Below are 23,114 nucleotides of genomic sequence, written 5' to 3'. Positions count from 1 at the left end.
GAACAGAACAGAGTCCTCAGAAATAATACCACACATCTACAGCCATCTGATCTTTGATAAACCTGAGAAAAACAAGAAATGGGGAAAGGATTCCCTATTTAATAAATGGTGCTGGGATAATTGGCTAGCCATAAGTAGAAAGCTGAAACTGGATCCTTTCCTTACTCCTTATACGAAAATTAATTCAAGATGGATTAGAGACTTAAATGTTAGACCTAATACCATAAAAACCCTAGAAGAAAACCTAAGGAATACCATTCAGGACATAGGCATGGGCAAGGACTTCATGTCTAAAACACTAAAAGCAATGACAACAAAAGCCAAAATTGACAAATGGGATCTAATTAAACTGAAGAGCTTCTGCACAGCAAAAGAAACTACCATCAGAGTGAATAGGCAACCTACAGAATGGGAGAAAATTTTTGCAGTCTACTCATCAGACAAAGGGCTAATATCCAGAACCTACAAAGAACTCAAACAAATTTACAAGAAAAAAACAAACAACCCCATCAAAAAGTGGGCAAAGGATATGAATAGACATTTCTCAAAAGAGGACATTCAGACAGCCAACAGACACATGAAAAAATGCTCATCATCACTGGCCATCAGAGAAATGCAAATCAAAACCACGATGAGATACCATCTCACACCAGTTAGAATGGCGATCATTAAAAAGTCAGGAAACAACAGGTGCTGGAGAGGATATGGAGAAATAGGAACACTTTTACACTGTTGGTGGGATTGTAAACTAGTTCAACCATTATGGAAAACAGTATGGCGATTCCTCAAGGATCTAGAACTAGAAATACCATGTGACCCAGCCATCCCATTACTGGGTATATACCCAAAGGATTATAAATCATGCTGCTATAAAGACACATGCACACGTATGTTTACTGCAGCACTATTCACAATAGCAAAGACTTGGAATCAACCCAAATGTCCATCAGTGACTAACTGTATTAAGAAAATGTGGCACATATACACCATGGAATACTATGCAGCCATAAAAAAGGATGAGTTTGTGTCCTTTGTAGGGACATGGATGCAGCTGGAAACCATCATTCTCAGCAAACTATCGCAAGAACAGAAAACCAAACACCGCATGTTCTCACTTATAGGTTGAAACTGAACAATGAGATCACTTGGACTCGGGAAGGGGAACATCACACACCGGGGCCTATCACAGGGAGGGGGGCATGGGGAGGGATTGCATTGGGAGTTATACCTGATGTAAATGACGAGTTGATGGGTGCTGACAAGTTGATGGGTGCAGCACACCAACATGGCACAAGTATACATATGTAACAAACCTGCACGTTATGCACATGTACCCTAGAACTTAAAGTATAATTAAAAAAAAAAAAAAAGAAAGAAAGAAAATAACTACACAGACAGAGGAAGATACAGTAATTGTAATATTTTTAATTTGCCGGTCTCTTAACTGGATTACTGACCTCAGGGTGGATCCCTTCAAGAAACAGGGCTAGAAAAACATGTAGTTTCTAGGGCCTAATAAGCAGGCATAGCCATAAGACAAAGACATCTTTTGAGAGGGATCTATTTGCTTCTAATTCCTGGAGTTCCATGGGAAAAAACAGGGACTTTTTTTTCCCAAAATGGGGTCAATGTTGCCTTCTCTGGCTTTCCCAAGGAGCCCCAGGCTATCTTAGGGCCTCTCAAGTGTGCAGCAAGAGATGAGAAAAATAGCTCAGTTAGCTGAGGAGAAAAAAACCTTTTCCAGAAAAACAAGATCCACAAAGAGAAAAGACATAAAGGCCTTTTAAATATACCTATAGCTTAGATATTCACTTTTAATTAAGCTGACTTTTAACCATAGTGCTCCTTTTTTAAGAAGTCCTTTTAAATCTCTCATTACCTGACCTAACCCATGCCAAATGGCCTACACTTCTGGCTCTTGAACTCATAAAGGGGCAGAGAATACAGTGATTTTTGTCATTCCAGCAATGAGTTTGCACAGAGAGGGAGAAGCCAAAAGTCTAACAGGTAATAACTTTTAGCTTTTTGCTAGAATGTCAGGTTTCTTGGTTCCCTCACCCCTGCGATGGAGCACTATCAACCCTGAGTCCTGTGAAGGGAGAACAGACAAACAAATGTTGCTCCTCAAGAGATTGCCAAGCATTTTAAGGTCTGAGGAAATTAAACCTTTCCCAGTTTAGGGGATGCATCTGAGGGAAGTATCCTGTGGTACAGAGATGTGATTATCCATCCATGAATAGAGGACAGAGGAGGAAAACTTTTTTTTTATTTCTCCACAGTCTGAGTGCCAAAGGAGTTCCAGTGATTCAGGATGCACTTGAGAGGAGTGCAGGCTGAAGATGATTGGTTACCCATCTGGAAAGAGAGGGAGAAGGCATCTATTTGTTCCTTTCTTTTCACAGCAAATACCTGGGGTACATAAGGGAGAAGAAAAAGCATCCCCTTTTTGCTTTCAACCTTATATCCCTGAGTCCCAGCAGCCTTTGCAGGTGCTACCCATTGGTGCAAGTGTGACCTTCACCCATGTAATGGGCAGGCCTAGTGGGTATAAATATTTACACTCACCTATGCACTGGCCTATCCTCTGGCTGTTGGTAAACTTTGGGTTCCCTAGACCACATCTGTGCCATGGATAAGAGCATGACCTCCTTCCATGAAGCAGGGGGGCACCCAATTGGCAGGAATTAGTCATGCTCACCTGTGCTGTGCCACTAGACTTCCACTGTCATTTGCATCTGGGTCCCTCAAATCTACTTTTCCTTTTTAAGCCTCAAATCAAAGCTTGGGACAAAAAGGTGCATCAGGAGAGTGTATGGACCCATTAAGTTAGTTCCAGGTGGCCCTCGTCAAATTGCAGCCAACAACCAGCAGGGGCAGCTCCTCTGTTGCTTCCCTATCATAAGCATGTGAAGCTGTGGGACCAAGCCCTCTTCAAAGAAGGGAGAGAAAGGGAGTCCCAGGAATTGGGGACCTGGCCTGATGAGGTGTCTCCCAAAGGAAAAATAAACTGAGCCCTCTCATAGAAAAACTCCCTGTATCTGCAGGACTATGTTGACTCCTGACATGGGGGAGGAAAAAACAACTTAAGTGCAGGGGAGGGGCTTGCAGGGCAGCCTACTTTTCAGTGGTAGGTAGGGTTTTATTCAAAAGTAACATAATGTCTTTCCAGGAGAATTTAAACACTTGGGTTAAATTCTGGAAGGCCTCTAAGTACTGCTCAGGGTCATGTGAAAACTTTCCACAATCCCCCTTAATTTGCCTGAAGTCCTGTAGAGAAAAGGGGACCTGGACCTTAATGGGGCTGAATTTACAAGACATCTGTTGTATGGGTGGGAGTGAGTCTGGGACCTGCCTAACAAGGATTTCTAGGATGGGGCAAGCTTGAGAGAAAACCTGGATAGGGAGGTGAAGAGAGTTGACTTTCCCACTGGAAGTACCTCTGGGGTTTGCTTCCCTCATTCCCTGAAACTACCCTTGGATCCTCTCCTGAGATGGCCACTAGGCGGGTTGAATCAATCCTACTACATGGGCAAAGGTCCAGGTTACGCTGCAAGGCAAAGAAAGTCTGCACATATGGGACCTCAAACCATTTGCCATCATGTTTACAGAAAAGGTCCAGTTGCTGGACGTTATTAAAATTAATGCTTCCTTTCTGAGGTCATGCTTCTTTTCTGTGCCTCAAAGTGCTTGACAGTAAGTTGGCAACCAAGGAAACAATAAGGAGAACATTTTTGTCACAATACATGTACAGATGTCAAGGCACACTTCATTTCATCTGTGCTACTCTTAACCTTCAATTTTATACTCCTGATGCCTAAGCCAAATGCTCATTCTACCCAGTAATATTATCTCTGTGGTTTGGAACAACACCCTTAAAATTGTATGTAAAGGAGAGGATAGCAAAAAAGAAAGACAGAGTGATAGGAAAGACTAGAGATCCTAGTGCCAACACCTTAATGGGCTTTCCGGGATGGGAGCTCATCTAAGGGTTCTCAGGCAACACCAAGGTGTGGCTTGACCAGATTCCTTCAGTTGCCCCAGAACCTTATTTTGATCCCACATGATGGCTAGACCTCCATGGAAGGAAACTGGATTGGAACAAAGCCAACATTCCCAACACCCGAGGGTGATGCGGGTTTGGCAGTGTCCTTCCCAGCAAGGCTGTCCTCCATATCTTAAGTCCAGCAGCTGTGCTAGTCGCTTTTAACTGGCCAACAGGTGCTCAGTATTTTTTGCTCATTTTGGCTATTGTGGAGTTTAGGGACTCTGCAAAAACGATAGAAAGTATCAAGTCCATTTTTATCCACTCTTCTGCAGATCCCAGAAAAGGTCCCCAAAATGTCATGGGATACTTGAGGTGTCACATCACCAGCCAGAGCCACTGTGGCTGGTAGTAACGTGTGCCTGAGTATTGCTCATGCCCGATGGGCTCATTTCACCCACTTGACCCAGCAGGTTTCACTAGGCTCGCACTCCGGTTCGGATCCCACACCTGCCAATGGAAAACCAGACACAGAGCAATGAGGGGTGTGTGAGTGAGTGAGCATGGGGTCCAGCCATTGCAGACACCAAGCATGCCAGCTGCTGCAGTAGGTTAGGCAGCTCCAGGCACCAGCAGTACTGGCTTTGTGCAAGGCTGCAGCTGGACCAGTACTGCAGGTGTGGCTTCCACTTCAGGCACCTGCTTCTGAACAAGGGGAACACTGTGGTGCCTAGAAGCTTGGAGACACCAGGAACCACAGAGTCCCAAAGAGGGTTCAGCCTAGGCTCAAGGAGTCCCTAATTCTGGGATCCCTGAAGGACTGCAGCTCTTCTCTCCTTTTTGTCACCCACAACATGACGATTGGAGCAGAGGGCATGTTTTAGACCTATTTGTGTGACTCTTTCAGTCCTGCCACTTGGCACACATCTGGAGTTATTTTCCCAAGCCCAGGAAGAATGATGTACGCAGACAACTGGACACTGAGCATGGCAGAGAGGAGCTTCACTGAGCAACAGAACAGCTCTCAGAAGATGCAAAGTGGGTAGCTCCTAACCTGGAAAAAGCAACGTAAGTTCTCACTCCAGACTGTGAACTCCACCAAGAACTGACAGCCTGGCCCCCATGCTTCAAGCCATTCCTGGCTTGAAGGAACCCAACCCTTTCTACCCAGGATCCTGTCTGCCTCCTGCTGCCATCAATCATGCTGTCCACAGCATCCAAATTGTTCTACCCACGGTTGACTGCAAGCCCTTGGAGTCGCCCTTAGCGCCCCCTCGGCCTCCCTCCCATGCTTGTTGGCACTCAAAGTCTGGAGGGGGCCAAGGTGGGAGGGGACTGGCATGTTAGTACTGCCCAGAGTGCACACACACACCTGGCCAGGTCACGACAGTGCACAGGGTCCGCCTCAACTTTGCTGTGAAATCGGAGCAGGCACCAGGAGCAGGAAGTGCCCAGGTAAGGGGAAAAGGCACTTCTGAGCCTGAGGGGGCAGCTGGGGGCTTCCTGCTTCCCCAAGAGTGCAGGGACACCTGGGTCCGCAGCCACCACTGGGCGGCTGCAGCTTCGCACCTGAGGGCGGGGCTCCTACCCCACCAACTGGGAAGAGGGCGAGGATTCTGCCTATTCCTGGGTCCCACTGGCTCCATGGAGCACCACAGCCCTGGCCACACCTCCGCCGCTGCAACCGGCATCATCCCAGAGGCGGCTGCAGAAAGGCTGCCGCTGCCATTATTTTGCATTTTACATCATTGTGCTAGATAGATGCCCTTATCATTATGAATCATCGTGAAATGTTTCTCTTTATCTCTACTGAAGCTTTTCGCCTTATGATCTGTTTTGTCTGACATTGGAATAACTATATTTACTTTCTTTTGGTTACTTTCTGCACAGGCTATCTTTATCCATACTTTTAACACATTTTGTATCTTTAGAGTGAAAGTGTGTCTCATGTAAGCAACATTTTGAACAGACTTTTTTTTTTTTTTTTTTTTTTTTTTTTTTTTTTTTTTTTTTTTTTGAGACGGAGTCTCGCTCTGTCGCCCGGGCTGGAGTGCAGTGGCCGGATCTCAGCTCACTGCAAGCTCCGCCTCCCGGGTTCACGCCATTCTCCGGCCTCAGCCTCCCGAGTAGCTGGGACTACAGGCGCCCGCCACCTCGCCCGGCTAGTTTTTTGTATTTCTTAATAGAGACGGGGTTTCACCGTGTTAGCCAGGATGGTCTCGATCTCCTGACCTCGTGATCCGCCCGTCTCGGCCTCCCAAAGTGCTGGGATTACAGGCTTGAGCCACCGCGCCCGGCCTTGAACAGACTTTTAACCAGTAGACAATCTTATTCTTTATTTGGAGTATTTAGTCCTTATACTTTCAGTAAAAGTACTACCATAGTTAAGTTGCTATATACCGTCTTACTATTTATTAGTATTTGGTCCACCTGTTTTATGGTCCTTCTTCTCCTTTCTTTTCTTCTTTTAGCAACTTTTTATTATTTTATTTGTGGTTCTTCTTTTATTAGTTAGGCAATGTTTCTTCTTTCTTCTTTCTTGACTTTTTCTAGGTCAAATAAATGTTTGATTTTATTGTTCCCTTTATTACATTTTAAGTTTTACATTCTATTGCTATTTAATGGTTATCCTAGAGATTACATCATTAATTCTTGGCTTATTACAATTTAATACAAAATACTACTTTTATTATTTTCCAATATTACATAAACTTTATAACTTTTAAATTTCGCTTACATCCTACTTTTTTCTATGACTTTTATCCATATTAGTTATTACATGTATATTCTATTCTATAAGACATTTTGATTATTGTTTGAGTAGTAAATAAGTAGTGAATATTATTTACTCATATATTTACTATCTTGGGTTCTTCATTTAAAAGTTATAAAGTTTATGCAGTATTGGAAAATAATAAAAGTAGTATTTTGTATTAAATGGTAATAAGTCAAGAATTAATGATATAATCTCTAGGATAATCATTAAATAGCAATAGAATGTAAAACTTAATTTTATATTTCCAACTGAAATAATTTTTCTTCTGCCTAAAGAAATCCCTTTCTGGTTGGTTGTTCTTACTACAGGTTTGCTGACTACAAATTCCTTCAGCTTTTATTTACCTAAAAATGCTTTTATTTTACCTTTCCCTTTTGAAGAATATTTTTACTGTAGAGAATAGAATCTTAGGCTAGTACAGGGTAGGGGTCTCTGTATGTTTGTGTTGTCCCACACTGATTAGATGTCAACCCATGGACTTGAGAATTTCATATATTCTCTTTAAGTCATCTTTCAATCTTTGTGTCTTTAAAATTAATTTGTCTGTTCATATCCTTTGCCCACTTTTTGATGGGGTTGTTTGTTTTTTTCTTGTAAATTTGTTTGAGTTCTTTGTAGGTTCTGGATATTAGCCCTTTGTCAGATGAGTAGATTGCAAAAATTTTCTCCCATTCTGTAGGTTGCCTGTTCACTCTGATGGTAGTTTCTTTTGCTGTGCAGAAGCTCTTTAGTTTAATTAGATCCCATTCAAGCAGACCAACATGGCACAAGTATACATATGTAACAAACCTGCACGTTATGCACATGTACCCTACAACTTAAAGTATAATAATAATAAATAAATTTTTAAAAAAAATTAATTTGTCTTTCTGGAGATAAAAATGAGTAAAATGTTCCCTGAAACTGATGAAACTGTTCTATCATTGATTGAGATTATGGTTGTACAACTCCATGAATAAACTAAAAACTGTTGGATTATGAACTTTATTTTTTACTTTTTATTTTTCTTTTTTTTATGAAACAGGGTCTCACTATGTTTCCCAGGCTGGTCTCAAACTGCTGAGCTCAAGCAATTCACATGCTTTGGCCTCCAATGTGCTGGGACTACAGGCATGAGCCACCATGCCAGCCTCCTTTAAATATTTTTAACTTTCTTTTTATTCAGGACTCAACGTTATACTGCCTGGCCTATACCTCCCTGCAGGCCTTTGGAGAGGGGGTGCCTCTTCCCTATGCCTGATGTTTGCTTCTCTGGGCAGGCAAGGAGCTTTAGTGTATAATGGCACCAGCCTTTCCCTACCCTTCTACTTCCTCATGGTGGTGGTCTGTGAAGGGGGGTGAGCTTCTTTCATTGGACTTCTTGACTGACTTGGTGCCTCCTTTTTCTTGCTTGGGAGCAAGTCATCCACAGGGAGCAGGCATTCCTCTCGGCTTCTCCAGGGATGACCCTGTCCCTTGGCCTGGGGACCAGCCAGGGAGTAGGTTCATTTGTGTAACTGTGTGTAAGTCTGTCTAGTTCTGGGGTTCAGCCAAGGGAAAGTACAAGCTGTCTCCTTCCTCTTTCTCTTTAGGAGTTTCCTTTGCAGCTTTTCCCCTTCTTTTTTCCTCCTTCTCTTAGCAGCTGCCTCACCTCCAAAGACCTCATGCTCTCAGATTGCTTTCTTCTATACCATAAGTTTTACAGGGGTCAGGACCCAGTCTTTGCAATGATGATGGGGGAGCAGTTTTGAGACCCCAACATCTGGTGCATAGGCCACATAGCTCTTGGAAAAGAGACAAGGAGTTAGATTTTGCAAAGTAAAATGTGTCCAAAGTAACTGGGGCAACTGATAAGATCAGGCAGGGAGATCTTGGTCTTCGTTAGTGTCTTCTGAAGTGAGCCTATGTGGGTTTTAACCACGAAAGTATGGGAAAAAATTATAATCATCATTATGAATAGATTTTTATACTGAGTTATTGGCTTTTAACTGCTGTAGCTTGGGAAGAAGCTTTAAGCCTTAGACCTTGGTGGGATTCTGGGGGTTCTGATGTCATTAACTGTAGGCAAGTGACTGTCTCTAGAATCAAGGCCTTAAGCAAAGGTGAAGGGCGTAAAGAAACGTGGGATCCTTCTCAGGTCTGGAGGAAAACACAGGGATCCTAAAACCTGGCAAAGTCACGAGAACCAAGTGGCATGGCATTGCCAACCATGCTGGTGCAGCAAGTGATGCCTTGCTAATCCTGTCTATGCTCTTAGCTCACTAGAATTATTGAGAGTTTGGCACAGGAGAGTCTGGTATAAAACTAGAGCTATGCTCAATCCAATGAGAGAAAGCAGCTCCTGGGGGAACCCTAACTCCATCCAGGCACTGAGACCTCTTTTTTTAAAAAAAGTCTTAATCTTTTTATTATTTTATCACATGAAAATGCATTGTATTTGTCTGTCTGAACATTACAAATAATGACATATCATTCTGTTTAAAAGCCCAGTATTACTACGTTATTGACATTTTTATCCATTTTAGCATAAACTCTACATCCACCTGTTTGCCTCCAAGAGATTGCCACCTCCTTGGGGACAGGGACCATATCTTATCTTTGTATTGAGACCTTCTTTAACTGAGGCAGAAAATAAATTTAAGACTCAAATTTCATTGAAATTTTAATTCACAAGGGCAAGAGAGATTGATTTTGGACTTCAGTTTGTAAACTTATTTAATTTTTTTAAATTTTATTTATGTATTTATTTTTCCTAGGACTCTTTTTTTTCTTTTACTTATATTTTAGGTTCAGGGATGCATGTGCAGGATGGTTATATAGGTAAACTGTCTGTCACAGGGGTTTGGTGTACAGGTTTATTTCATCACCCAGGTAGAACTTTTTGGATGTTAACGTTTTCCTTTGAAATATTATAATTGAAAAAACCTTTATAATGCTTTTTTTTTCTATCATTAGAAGATTTTGGTATTTATTTTATTTTACTCTAGGAAGATTGTAGCTGCATTGTGTCTAATACAGACACATCAAATCATGTCTTATAACAATTTTCACCTTCAGATGCTGTGTGGGCTTGGAGTAAATTTAATTGACATGCTCTTCTAACACATGTAGGAACTCCCAGGGGCACACTTTATATGGCCCATCAGCAGCTCCAGGAGATGCCCGGAGGCATGGGGGTTGTTTTGGAGGAAACTTGTGAAAATAGAAACAGCTGTATGGAGGTATAGCTAACCAGGGAAATTTCTCCCAAGAAGAAAATGGCATCCTTGATGTGAACAGCTTTTCCCAAGTTTACAGATCAAGACTGCTACCATCATCAAACTCTTATCTTTGAATTTTTTTCTTGCTTATGCCCCTATGAACAATAGAAGTGGAAAGCGGGTCTGTTATGTGCCCTTGTGGGGTATACTTTTATTTGTAAAGGAGTTTGCAGCCAGCCTTATACATGGATAACCTTATACTTTGATAAATAAAGAATAAAGACCCAATATAGGTGAGAAACATTAAGGTACATATGTTGCTTCATAATCAGTCAAAAACAAAACATTGTTTCACTTCTCTTAACCCATATCATGGGTTAAAGAGAACATTGCCAGGAGGCCTTCACTCTTCTAGAAGGGCATCATTTGTTAGGTCCTTCTTCCATGGTTTAAAGTAAAAAAAAGGCAATGATTAGAAATGTATCCCTCATGATAAGCTCTATGGCAAATTCTACTCTAAAGGCTACAGTTCACAACAGACTTTAAATTCTCTTGTGAAAGTTATATTGGGATGGCTAAACAGAGAAGTATCTGTGCAGCTGCTGGCACTTGTGACCTATGGAGAAATACATCAAATGAAGATTATAGAAATTCAGTGGTAGGGAATTGCCAAAGAAATTGCTTAGTCAAGTGAGTAAATTTTTTATCTAGCTCATTCTTTGATCTATTTGATTTTAGAAGGTTTGGTTTATGGGGGCCTTGGGTAAAGAGCATATTCTGGACTCTTGGTATTATCTTCCCAACAGTGATAATAATAGTCTCCCTGGCATGCTGTACTCTCTCAAAGGTTTTAAATGTTTGCATATTGACATCTCTAGAACATCAAATGAATGGTCTCCTTTCAACTGGAATGACAAGAGCTAAAAAAAAGAAAAAAAAAAAAGATGTGCAACAATGAGGACACCATAACCTACAAACAATGTGCTGAGACCAGAAACCCAAAAATGATGATAACTGAGAGTGGTGCTAAGGCCCCAAGTTTTGGTCACACTCTCACCTAAGTGAGAACTTGACCAAAAAGGGGAAATAGTTTTAATAAAATTCTGGGAGGCCATTGTCTTGAATTAAGCTCATGCACTATGCCCCAGCAGACCAAACCAAACCAAAATGGAGTTGCTTGTGCTAAGACTTTAAGGAAACACATAAATTCTAGAACAAACCAGATTTTGTTTTTTTCCCTGCAAATCTTTATAGCAAACATTCCTAACAGCATAGGTATCCACCCCCTGAGGTTCTCATTAAATCTTTTAACCAAATCCATTTCCTCTCGCCTAGAGACCATCAAGCTTCAGATGATCATGCAACAAAGGTTCCAGCCTGTTCCAGGTGAAGACACCACCCGTGGCCATCAAGAAGCTACTGTGTCTCCACCAGTTACAGCAGGGCAAGAGTTCTGTGATCTCCAATAGGTAGGGACTATGCCTCAAGCCAGCATGAAGTAGTTACAGAAAAAAAAATTGGTCCTTCAGCCTCCCATAAAGATTTATGGGGATCACATCTTTCAGGGGCGAGATGAGGCAGGAAAGCACGGTCTGGAGGCAGGGAACGTAAGGCCAATTCACACTTCAGCTGTGAGAGGAAATATCCTCTCCATAGGGCATACACTAAGTAAGTGACTTTGTAACTTTATTTCATCCTCTTCATTTACATAGGGTGTACCCAAAGTAGAGGGTATTTAAACTCACAAAAACTCTGTAACAGGACATTTGAGACTCTGTGCCTTGCCCACTCCCACACTGTGGAATGTACTTTCATTTTCAATAAATCCCTTCATTCCTTCCTTGCTTTGTTTGCGCATTTTGTCTAACTCTTCATTCAAGACACCAAGAAGCTGAACACTCTCCACCATTAACATCCTGAGTAGCTAGCACTACAGATGTATGCCACCACACCCAGCTAATTATTTTTTCACTTTTTATAGGGACAGAGTCTCACTGTGTTGCCCAGGTTGGTCTCAAACTCCTGGCCTCAGGATATCCTCCCATCTTGGCCTCCCAAAGCACAAGCCACCATTGCTCTGCCCCTATATTGCTTTATTTGCATATTATATTAAATTCTATTTTAATCTTGCTGATTTTAGTTTACTTTTCCTGTCAATCACTGAAAGAGGAGTATTGTAATCTGAAACTAATATAATTATAAATTTCTCTATTTCTCTTTTTAGTTTGGTTACTTTTTGCTTGTTTTTTGAATCTCTTTAATTAGAAACATACACATTTATGATCATTGTGTTTTCCTGATGAGTCATATTTTTATCTCTATGAAATGTTGCTCATTCATCTCTGCTAATAGTGTTTGTCTTAAATTCTACATTGCTGATTTTAATATAGTAAGATATTAATATGCTTGCTGTTCACATGGTATATCATTTTTTTCAAGTTTATACTTTGAACTTTTCTGTGTCTTTTTATTTAATGTGTCTCAATTTCATCCAGTTTGAAAATTTCTGTCTTTTTTATCTCACTTGGTGCCTTGTTTTATGCTAGGTGAACATCTTTTAGTATTCTACTATCTTCTTATTAGCTATATATTTATTTTAGTGGTTGCCTTCAAATTCAAAATATGCATCTTTTACTAGTTGAGGCCTACCTTAAAGTTATATTGCATGGGCTGTTGTATAATACCAAAAACATCCAAGGGTATAATTAAGTTTTCTCCCCACTCCATTCTTCATGTCATTGTTGACATACTTTTTACTTCTACATGTCATAAACCATACATTGTTATTGTTTTTCTTTAAAAAGTCAATTACCTTATAAATAAAGTAAGAAAAAACTATCTTTTAAATCTAAATATTTACTATTTCTAGAACCTTTTTCCTTTTATATAGATTGAGATTTATGTCCGTCATAATATTCCTTTATCCTGAGTCCTGAGATCTTCACTTTACATTTCTGGTAGTGCAGATCTTCAGCCAAAGAATTCTCTCTGCTTTCATTTTTCTGAAGATGTCTGTGTTCCTTTTTTTTTCTTTCACATATTTAACACTGTCTTAAAGAGTCTGTTACTCTTCAACTATCTCAGTGTACTTTGAAATATAAAAGTATTAATCATTGTTGGAACAGTTATTCTAAATCTTCATAGGTAATTCCTATGACAATATTAGTTGACCGAGAACATATTATCATTTTAAATATATGTTAAACTGGTCAGGTGCCATGGCTCACACCTGTAATCCTAGCACATTGGGAGACTGAGGCCAGTGGATCACTTGAGCCCAGGAGTTAGAGACCAGCCTGGGCAACATGATGAAACCTGGTCTCTATTAACAAAAATTAATTAGTCAGGTATGATGACATGCACATGTAGCCCCAGATACTCAGGAGGCTGAGGTGGGAAGATCACCTGAACTCAGGAGCTTGAGACTGCAGTGAGTCATGATGATGCCACTGCATTCCAGCCTGAGTGACAGAGTGAGACACTGTCTCACAAAAATAAAATAAAATAAATAAATATATGTAAAATTTTGCACTAAGTCAGAACACAACTAACAGTTTGAACATAGTGTTCACACTCAACATTCAGTAAAAGAAACATTCACATGTTAGGTTGCTTTTGAATAGAAATCACTAATTTAAGTAAATAGGATATAATTTCTAATGGGTTAAAAAGGAAGAAATCGGAAGGCATTCTGAGATGGCTGAATAGGAACAGCTCCGGTCTGCAGCTCCCAGCATGATTGACACATAAGATGGGTGATTTCTGCATTTCCAACTGAGGTACCTGGCTCATCTCATTGGGACTGGTTAGACAGTGGGTGTGGCCCACGGAGGGTGAGCTGAAGCAGGGCGGGGCATCGCCTCACCCAGGAAGCACAAGGGGGCAGGGGATTTCCCTTTCCTAGCCAAGGTAAGCAGTCACAGACTACCTGGAAAAATGGGACACTCCTGCCCAAATACTGTGCTTTTCCCAAGGTCTTAGCAACAGGCAGGCAAGGTGATTCTCTCATGTGCCTGGTTTGGCAGCTCCCACACCCATAGGGCCTTGCTCACTGCTTGTGCAGCAGTCTAAGATTGATCTGCGAGATAGCAGCCTGGCTGGGGGAGGGGCGTTCACCATTGCTGAGGCTTCAGTAGGTAAATAAAGCAGCCTGGAAGCTCTAACTGGGCGGATCCCACCACAGCTCAACAAGGCATACTGCCTCTAGACTCAACCTCTGTAGGCAGGGCATAGCTGAACAAAAGGCAGCAGACAACTTCTGCAGACTTAAACGTCCCTGTCTGACAGCTCCGAAGAGAGCAGTTGTTCTCCCAGCATAGCATTTGAGCTCTAAGAATGGACAGACTGCCTCCTCAAGTGAGTCCCTGATCCCCGTGTAGCCTAACTGGGAGACACCTCCCTGTAGGGGCTGACAGACACCTCATATAGGTGGCTGCCCCTCTGGGACAAAGCTTTCAGAGGAAGGATCAGGCAGCAATATTTCCTGTTCTGCAGTATTTGCTGTTCTGCAGCCTCTGCTGGTGATACCCAGGCAAACAGGGTCTGGAGTGGAACTCCAGCAAACTCCAACAGACCTGAGGCTGAGGGCCCTGGCTGTTAGAAGGAAAACTAATAAACAGAAAGGATCAACATCCATCAACATCAACAAAAAGCTCATCTACACCAAAGCCCCTTCTGTAGGTCACCAACATCAAAGACCAAAGGTAGATAAAGCCACAAAGATGGGGAGAAACCAGAGCAGAAAAGCTGAAAATTTGAAAAATCAGAGCACCTCTTCTCCACCAAAGGACTGCAGCTCCTCATCAGCAACAAAGCTGAACAGAGAATGAAAAGGAACAAAGCTGGATGGAGAATGACTTTGACGAGTTGACAGAAGTAGGCTTCAGAAGTTCTGTAATAACAAACTTCTCTGAGCTAAAGGAAGATGTTTGAACCCATCACAAGGAAGCTAAAAACCTCAAAAAAAGATTAGACAAATGGCTAACTGGAACAAACAGTGTAGAGAATACCTTAAATGACCTGATGGAGCTGAAAACCATGGCACGAGAACTTCATGATGCATGCTCAAGCTTCAGTAGCTGATTTGATCAACTGGAAGAAAGGATATCAGTGATTGAAGATCAAATTAATGAACTAAAGCAAGGAAACAAGGTTGGAGAAAAAAGAGTAAAATGAAACAAACAAAGCCTCCAAGAAATATGGGACTCTTTAAAAAGACCAAATCTACATTTGATTGGTGTACCTGAAAGTGATGGGGAGAATGCAACCAAGTTGGAAAACACTCTGCAGGATATTATCCAGGAGAACTTCCCCAACATAGCAAGGCAGGTCAACATTCAAATTCAGGAAATACAGAGAACACCACAAAGATACTCCTCAAGAAGAGCAACCCCAGGACACATAATTGTCAGATTCACCAAGGTTGAAATGAAGGAAAAAGTGTTAAGGGCAGCCAGAGAGAAAGGTGGAGTTACCCACAAAGGGAAGCCCATCAGACTAACAGCAGATCTCTCAGCAGAAACCCTACAGGCCAGAAGAGAGTAGGGTCCAATATTCAACATTCTTAAAGAAAAGAATTTTCAATCCAGAATTTCATATCCAGCCAAACTGACCTTCATAAGTGAAGGAGAAATAAAATCTTTTACAGACAAGCAAATGCTGAGAGATTTTGTGACCACCAGGCTTGCCTTACAAGAGCTCCTGAAGGAAGCTCTAATCATGGAAAGTAACAACTGGTACCAGCCACTGCAAAAACAGGCCGAACTGTAAAGACCATCGATGCTATGAAGAAACTGCATAAATTAACGGGCAAAATAATGAGCGAACATCATAATGACATGATTCAATTCACACATAACAATATTAACTTTAAATGTAAATGGGCTAAATGCCCCAGTTAGAAGACACAAACTGGCAAATTTGAAAAAGAGTCAAGACCCATCAGTGTGCTGTATTCAGGAAACCCATCTCACTTGCAAAGACACACATAGCCTTAAAATAAAGGGATGGAGGAAGATCTACCAAGCAAATGGCAAGCAAAAAAAAATCAGGGGTTGCAATTCTAGTCTCTGATAAAACGGACTTTAAACCAACAAAGATCAAAAGAGACAAAGAAGGCCATTACATAGAATCAATTCAACTAGAAGAGCTAACTATCCTAAATATATATGCACCCAATACAGGAACACACAAATTCATAAAGCAAGTCCTTCGAGACCTATAAAGAGACTTAGACTCCCACACAATAATAATGGGAGACTTTAACACCCCATTATCAACATTAGACAGATCAATGAGACAGAAGGTTAGCAAGGATATCCAGGGCCTGAACTCAGCTCTGCAACAAGCGACCTAATAGCCATCTATAGAACTCTCCACCCCAAATCAACAGAATATACATTCTTCTCAGCACCACATCACACTTATTCTAAAATTGACCATATAATTGCAAGTAAAGCACTCCTCAGCAAAAGTAAAAGAACAGAAATCACAACAAACTGTCTCTCAGACTATAAGGCAATCAAATTAGAACTCAGGATTAAGAAACTCACTCAAAACTGCACAACTATATGAAACTGAACAACTTGCTGCTGAATGACTACTGGGCAAATAATGAAATGAAGGCAGAAATAAAGATGTTCTTTGAAACCAATGAGAACAAAGACACACTGTACCAGAATCTCTGGTACACATTTAAAGCACTATGTAGAGGGAAATTTATAGCACTAAATGCCCACAAAAGAAAGCAGGACAGATCTAAATTCGACACCCTAACATCACAATTAAAAGAACTAGAGAAGCAAGAGCAAACAAATTCAAAAGCCAGCAGAAGGCAAGAAATAAGTACAATAAAAGCAGAACTGAAAGAGATAGAGATATGAAAAAACCCTCCAAAAAATCAATGAATCCAGGAGCTGGGTTTAAAAAAAAAAAAATAGATAGACTGCTATACAGACTAATAAGAAAAGCGAGAAGAATCTAATCGATGCAATAAAAAATGATAAATGAGATATCGCCACCGATCCCACAGAAATACAAACTACCATCAGAGAATACTATAAACACCTCTATGCAAATAAACTAGAAAATCTGAAATAAATGGATAAATTCCTGGACTCCTACACCCTACCAAGTCTAAACCAAGAAGAAGTTGAATCTCTGAAAAGATCAATAGCAAGTTCTGAAATTGAGGCAGTAATTAATAGGCTGCCAACCAAAAAAATCCAAGACCAGACAGATTCACAGCCAAATTCTACCAGAGGTACAAACAGGAGCTGGTATCATTCCTTCTGAAACTATTCCAAACAATGGAATAAGAGAGAATCCTCCCTAACTCATTTTATGAGGCCAGCATCATCCTGATACCAAAACCAGGAAGAGACACAACAAAAAAAGGAAATTTCAGGCCAATATCCCTGATGAACATCAATGCAAAAATCCTCAATAAAATACTGGCAAACTGAATCCAGCAGCACATCAAAAAGCCTATCCACCACAATCAAGTCGGCTTCATCCCTGCGATGCAAGGCTAGATCAACATACACAAATTATAAACCTAATCCATCACATAAAAAGAACCAATGACAAAAACCACATGAATATCTCAATAGATGCAGAAAAGGCCTTCAACAAAATTCAACATCGCTTCATGCTGAAAACTCTCAATAAACTAGGTATTGATGGAATAGATCTCAAAATAGTAAGAGCTATTTATGACAAACCCACAGCAAATATCAAACTCAATGGGCAAAGGCTGGAAGCATTCCCTCTGAAAACTGGCACAAGACAAACATGCCTTCTTTCACCACTCTTATTCAACATAGTATTGGAAGTTCTGACCAGGGCAATCAGGCAAGAGAAAGAAATAAAGCATATTCAAATAGGAAGACAGAAACTCAAATTGTCTCTGTTTGCAGATGACATGATTGTATGTTTAGAAAATCCTATCGTCTCAGTCCAAAATCTCCTTCAGCTGATAAGCAGCTTCAGCAATGTCTCAGGATACAAAATCAATGTGCAAAAATCACAAGCATTCCTATACACCCCTAACAGACAGACAGCCAAATCATGAATGAACTCCCATTCACAACTGCTACAAAGAAAATAAAATACCTAGGAATACAACTTACAGGGGATGTGAAGGACCTCTTCAAGGAGAACTACAAACCACTGCTCAAGGAAATAAGAGAGGACACAAACAACTGGAAAAACATTCCATGCTCATGGATAGGAAGAATCAATATCATGAAAATGGACATACTGCCCAAAGTAATTTATAAATTTGACATTATCCCCAATAAGCTACCATTGACATTCTTCACAGAATTAGGAAAAATTAATTTAAATTTCATATGGAACCTGAAAAGAGCCCACATAGCCAAGACAATCCTAAGCAAAAAGAACAAAGTTCGAGGCATCACGCTACCTGACTTCAAACTGTACTAAAAGGCTACAGTAAGCAAAACAGCATGGTACTGGTACCAAAACAGATATATAGACCAATGGAACAGATCAGAGGCCTCAGAAATAACACCACACATTTACAACCATCTGATCTTTCACAAACCTGACAAAAACAAGAAATGGGTAAAGGATTCCCTGTTTAATAAATGATGTTCAGAAAACTGGCTAATCACGTGCAGAAAACTGAAACTGGACCCCTTCCTTACACCTTATACAAAAACTAACTCATGATGGAGTAAAGACTTAAACCTAAGACCTAAAACCACAACAACCCTAGAAGAAAACCTAGGCAATACCATTCAGGAGTCATGGGCAAAGACTTCATCACTAAAACACCAAAAGCAATGTCAACACAAGCCAAAATTGACAAATGGTATCTAATTAAACTAAAGAGCTTCTGCACAGCAAAAGAAACTATCATCAGAGTGAACAGGCAACCTACAGAGTGAGAGAAAATTTTCACAATCTATCCATCTGACAAAGGGCTAATATCCAGAATCTACAAACAACTTAAACAAATTTACAAGAAAAAACAAATAACCCCATCAAAAAATGGACAAAGGATATGAACAGACACTTCTCAAAAGAAGACATTTATGCAGCCAACAAACTTATGAAAACAAGCTCATTATCACTTGTCATTAGAGAAATGCAAATCAAAACCACAGTGAGATACCATCTCATGCCAATTAAAGTGGCAATCATTAAAAAGTCAGGAAACAACAGATCCTGGAGAGGATGTGGAAAAATAGGAAAGCTTTTACACTACTGGTGGGAGTGTAAATTAGTTCAGCCACTGTGGAAGACAGTGTGGTGATTCCTCAAGGATCTAGAACTAGACATACCATTTGACCCAGCAATCCCATTACTGGGTATATACCCAAAGGATTATAAATCATTCTACTCTAAAGACATATGCACACATATGTTTACTGTGGCACTGTTCACAATAGCAAAGACTTGGAACCAACCCAAATGACGATCAGTGATAGACTGGATAAAGAAAACGTGACACATAACACAGAATACCATGCAGCCATAAAAAAGGATGAGTTCATGTCCTTTGCAGGGACATGGATGAAGCTGGAAAACTTCATTCTCAGCAAACTAACACAAGAACAGAAAACAAAACACCACATGTTCTCACTCATAAGTGGAGTTGAACAGTGAGAACACATGGACACAGGGAGGGGAACATCACACACTGGGGCCTGTTGGGGGCGGTGGGGGGCTAGGGGAGTGACAGTATTAGGAGAAATACCTAATGTAGATGACGAGTTGATGGGTGCAGCAAAGCACTATTGCACGTGTATACCTATGTAACAAACCTGCATGTTCTACACTTGTATCCCAGAACTTAAAGTATAATAAAAATAAATAAATAAACAAAAAATCTAAAATTCATATGGAGCCCCCAAAAAATGCCCAAGTAGCCAAAGCAATTCTAAGCAAAAACAACAAAGCTGGAGGGACCCCTTTTCCAGGCTTCAAATTATATTAAAAGTCTCTAGGAACTAAAAACACATGGTATTGGCATAAAAATAGACACATAAGTCAATGGAACAGAATAGAGAACACAAAAAAAGAGCTACATATTTACAGCCAATTGATCTTTGACAGATTTGATGAGAACACACGCTGGGGAAAGGAGGCATTGTTGAATAAAAGGTACTTGGAAAATTAGATAGCCATTTGCAGAAGAATGAAACTGGACCCCTATCTCTCAACAGTAACACAAATTAACTCAAAATGGATTAAAGACCTAAACATAAAAGGTAAAACAATAAAAATCCTAGAATAATACCTAGAAAAAACTCTACTGGACATTGGCCTAAGCAAAGAATTTATGACCAAGTCCTCAAAAGCAAATACAACAAAAACAAAAACAGACAAATGTGACTATATTAAACTAAAACTCTTCTGCCCAGCAAAGGAAATAATCAACAGAATAAAGACACAATCTGCAGGATGGGTTAAAATATTTGCAAACTATTCATGTGACAAAGGTCTAATATCCAGAATATATGAGGAACTCAAACAACTGAACAACAACTAAAACAATGAATGATATCATTAATAAGTGACCAAAGGATATGAATAGATATTTTTCAAAAGAAGACACACAGGTATATGAAATAATATTCAGCATCAATAATCATCAGGGAAATGCAAATTAAAATCACAATGTTATATCATCTTGACCCAGTCAGAATAGCTATTATTACGCACTTTGGGAGGCTGAGGCAGGTGTATCACCTGATGTCAGGAGTTTGAGACGAGCCTGCCCAACATGGGAAAACCCCATCTGTACTAAAAAATACAAAAATTAGCCAGGCATGGTAGCACGTACCTGCAGTCCCAGCTACTCGGGAGGCTGAGGGAGGAGAATCGCTTGACCCGGGAGGCAAAAGTTACAGTGAGACAAGATCACTCCAACTGCACTTCAGCCTGGAAGACAAAGTGAGACTCTGTCTCAAAAAAATAAAAATAAACTTAAAATTAACAGATTTTTGCAAGAACGCAGGGATGAGGGAACTCATATACTGTTGGTGGGAATGTAAATTACTAAAACCTCTATGGAAAACACTATGGAGATTTCTCAAAGAACTGAAGATAGAACTGCTATTTCATCTGGCAATCCCGCTATTGGGTATCTACCCAAAGGAAAAGAAATCTATATATCAAGAAGATACCTGCACTCATATGTTTATTACTGCTCTATTCACAATAACTAAGGTATGGAATAAACCTAAGTGTCCATCAACAGCTGATTGGAGAAATAAAATGTGGCATATATACACAATGGAACACTATTCAGCCATAAAAAAGAATGAAATCACATTTTTGGTAGCAACATGGATGACACTGAAGGCTTTAGTGAAACGAGTCAGACACAGAAAGACAAATATCACATATTCTCACTTACAAGTGGGAGCTATTAATAAATAATGTATACCAATGGGTATCAGGTATGGAATGATACACAATGGAGACTCAGAAGGGTGAGGGGGTTGGAATGAGTGGATGATGAGAAATCACTTAATGATTATGATGTACATTATTAGGGTGATACCTTAAAATCCCTGACTTCACCGCTATGAAATCTATGCATGTAACAAAATTGTACTTGTACCGAATACGTTTCTACAAATAAAAAGAGATGCCTGATAATAAGACACTAAGTGACCATAAAAATACACACTAGGCCCATTAACATGAGCTGATGGGTTTGTCAGCTGGTCAGAATCTTAGCATAAATCAAGTTGAAAGGTTAGTGAAAGGAAGTCTGGGAAATGTGTTAATATAACTTTCAGAATGAGCACAAAGTATGACACAGTCATGAATTATTTACATCATTATACAAAGTTGCCTTTTGGAGAGGATGCTTTCTATGGTCGAATGGACAACGTGCCCCATCCTGTGAGTGTCAGCCACTTTTTGAGTAACTCCGGTGCTTGTTTAATGGACTCACGTACAAAACAGCCATGGTAATGAGCTGGAGGTTATGCATGAGGTCAACAAAATGGATTTTCTCTTCCCACAGCTTCTCTGCCTGCTGAAACCACTCATTGCCCAAATGTCAATGATAGTGATGATGCATTAAGTCCCAGATTGGCACGCATTCTCTACTGATTGATTATACTGGACCTCTTCCACCATAGGGAGACAAGAGCTTTTTTTCCCACTGGATTGGACAATTATCCTATATACGAATATGCCTTCCTTGGCTGCAGTGCTTCTGCCAGCATCATCAAGCACAGACATATGACAACATTTGTATTGTCATTATGCTGTTCTGTGCAAAGTGGTTTCTGAACAAGGAACTAATTTTACCACAAAAAAAGTACAGTGAAGAACTCCTACTTAGGGAATTGACCAATATTACTCTCTCTCTCTCTCTCTCTCTCTCTATATATATATATATATATATATATATATATTTCTTTACATAGAAGCAGCTGCCTATCTAGATCATTGCAATATCCTACTAAAAACATGTTGCTACTTGAAAAGCAACATCTGCAAGGCTGAAAATACCCCATAAAATGCAGTCCTTTATTTGAATCAATGATTATATGTGGTGCTTTTTCGTTTTGTGACCAAAATGCATAATTTCAAGACTAGAGAGATAAAAGTGGGAGTGGTTTCTTTTACTATCATATTCAACAATCTATTTATTATATACTCTTGTTTCTCACTCCCATGAGTCTGAGGTCTGTCAGTCTAAAAGGCTTCCCAAGAAACGAGTGACTTCACGTAAGTAGGCAACACTGTCACGTAAGTAGGCAACACTGTCCTGGTGACATGGAAGTTGAGACTGCCACCTGGACAAGTTAGGTTCCCAGTGCCACTGAATCAACCGGTCAATAAAAAGGAATTGATTCTAGCTATCAAGGGGAAATAAACACCATCAAGGAAGAAAGAATTATGCCTAAAAACCAAGGAGTTCTCTGAGAAACATCCAATTACTTCAAGTTCAGTAGTAATTAATTAAAGACCACAGGAATGCAATGAAGGCAGGGTCACTAAAGACTCAGACGCTTTAGGAATTAAGATTTGAGTCTTCCCACCAGATAAAAAACAATCCCAACATAGGAATGGCTGAGGGAAAAGGGAATCTGGAGCAGGAGGTATTAAGTGTAACTACTATTTACAGCTTACTGAAAAGAGGACTGTAGCAGCTATGCCTGTTTTCCCTCTTGTTGAGGAGGAA

At 40.2% G+C, this 23,114-nt stretch overlaps 1 protein-coding gene across 1 annotated transcript in view; it reads left to right on the top strand.

Moving 5' to 3' along the window:
* The window catches only part of LOC112611020 (selection and upkeep of intraepithelial T-cells protein 1), a 218,108-nt gene that overhangs the window by 171,881 nt on the left and 23,113 nt on the right, over positions 1 to 23,114 (top strand). The window lies entirely within an intron of this gene.

The sequence above is a fragment of the Theropithecus gelada genome, chromosome 1 (genome assembly GCF_003255815.1).
Source record: "Theropithecus gelada isolate Dixy chromosome 1, Tgel_1.0, whole genome shotgun sequence".
NCBI lineage: Eukaryota > Metazoa > Chordata > Mammalia > Primates > Cercopithecidae > Theropithecus > Theropithecus gelada.
This window is presented reverse-complemented; position numbering and strand designations above follow the sequence as displayed.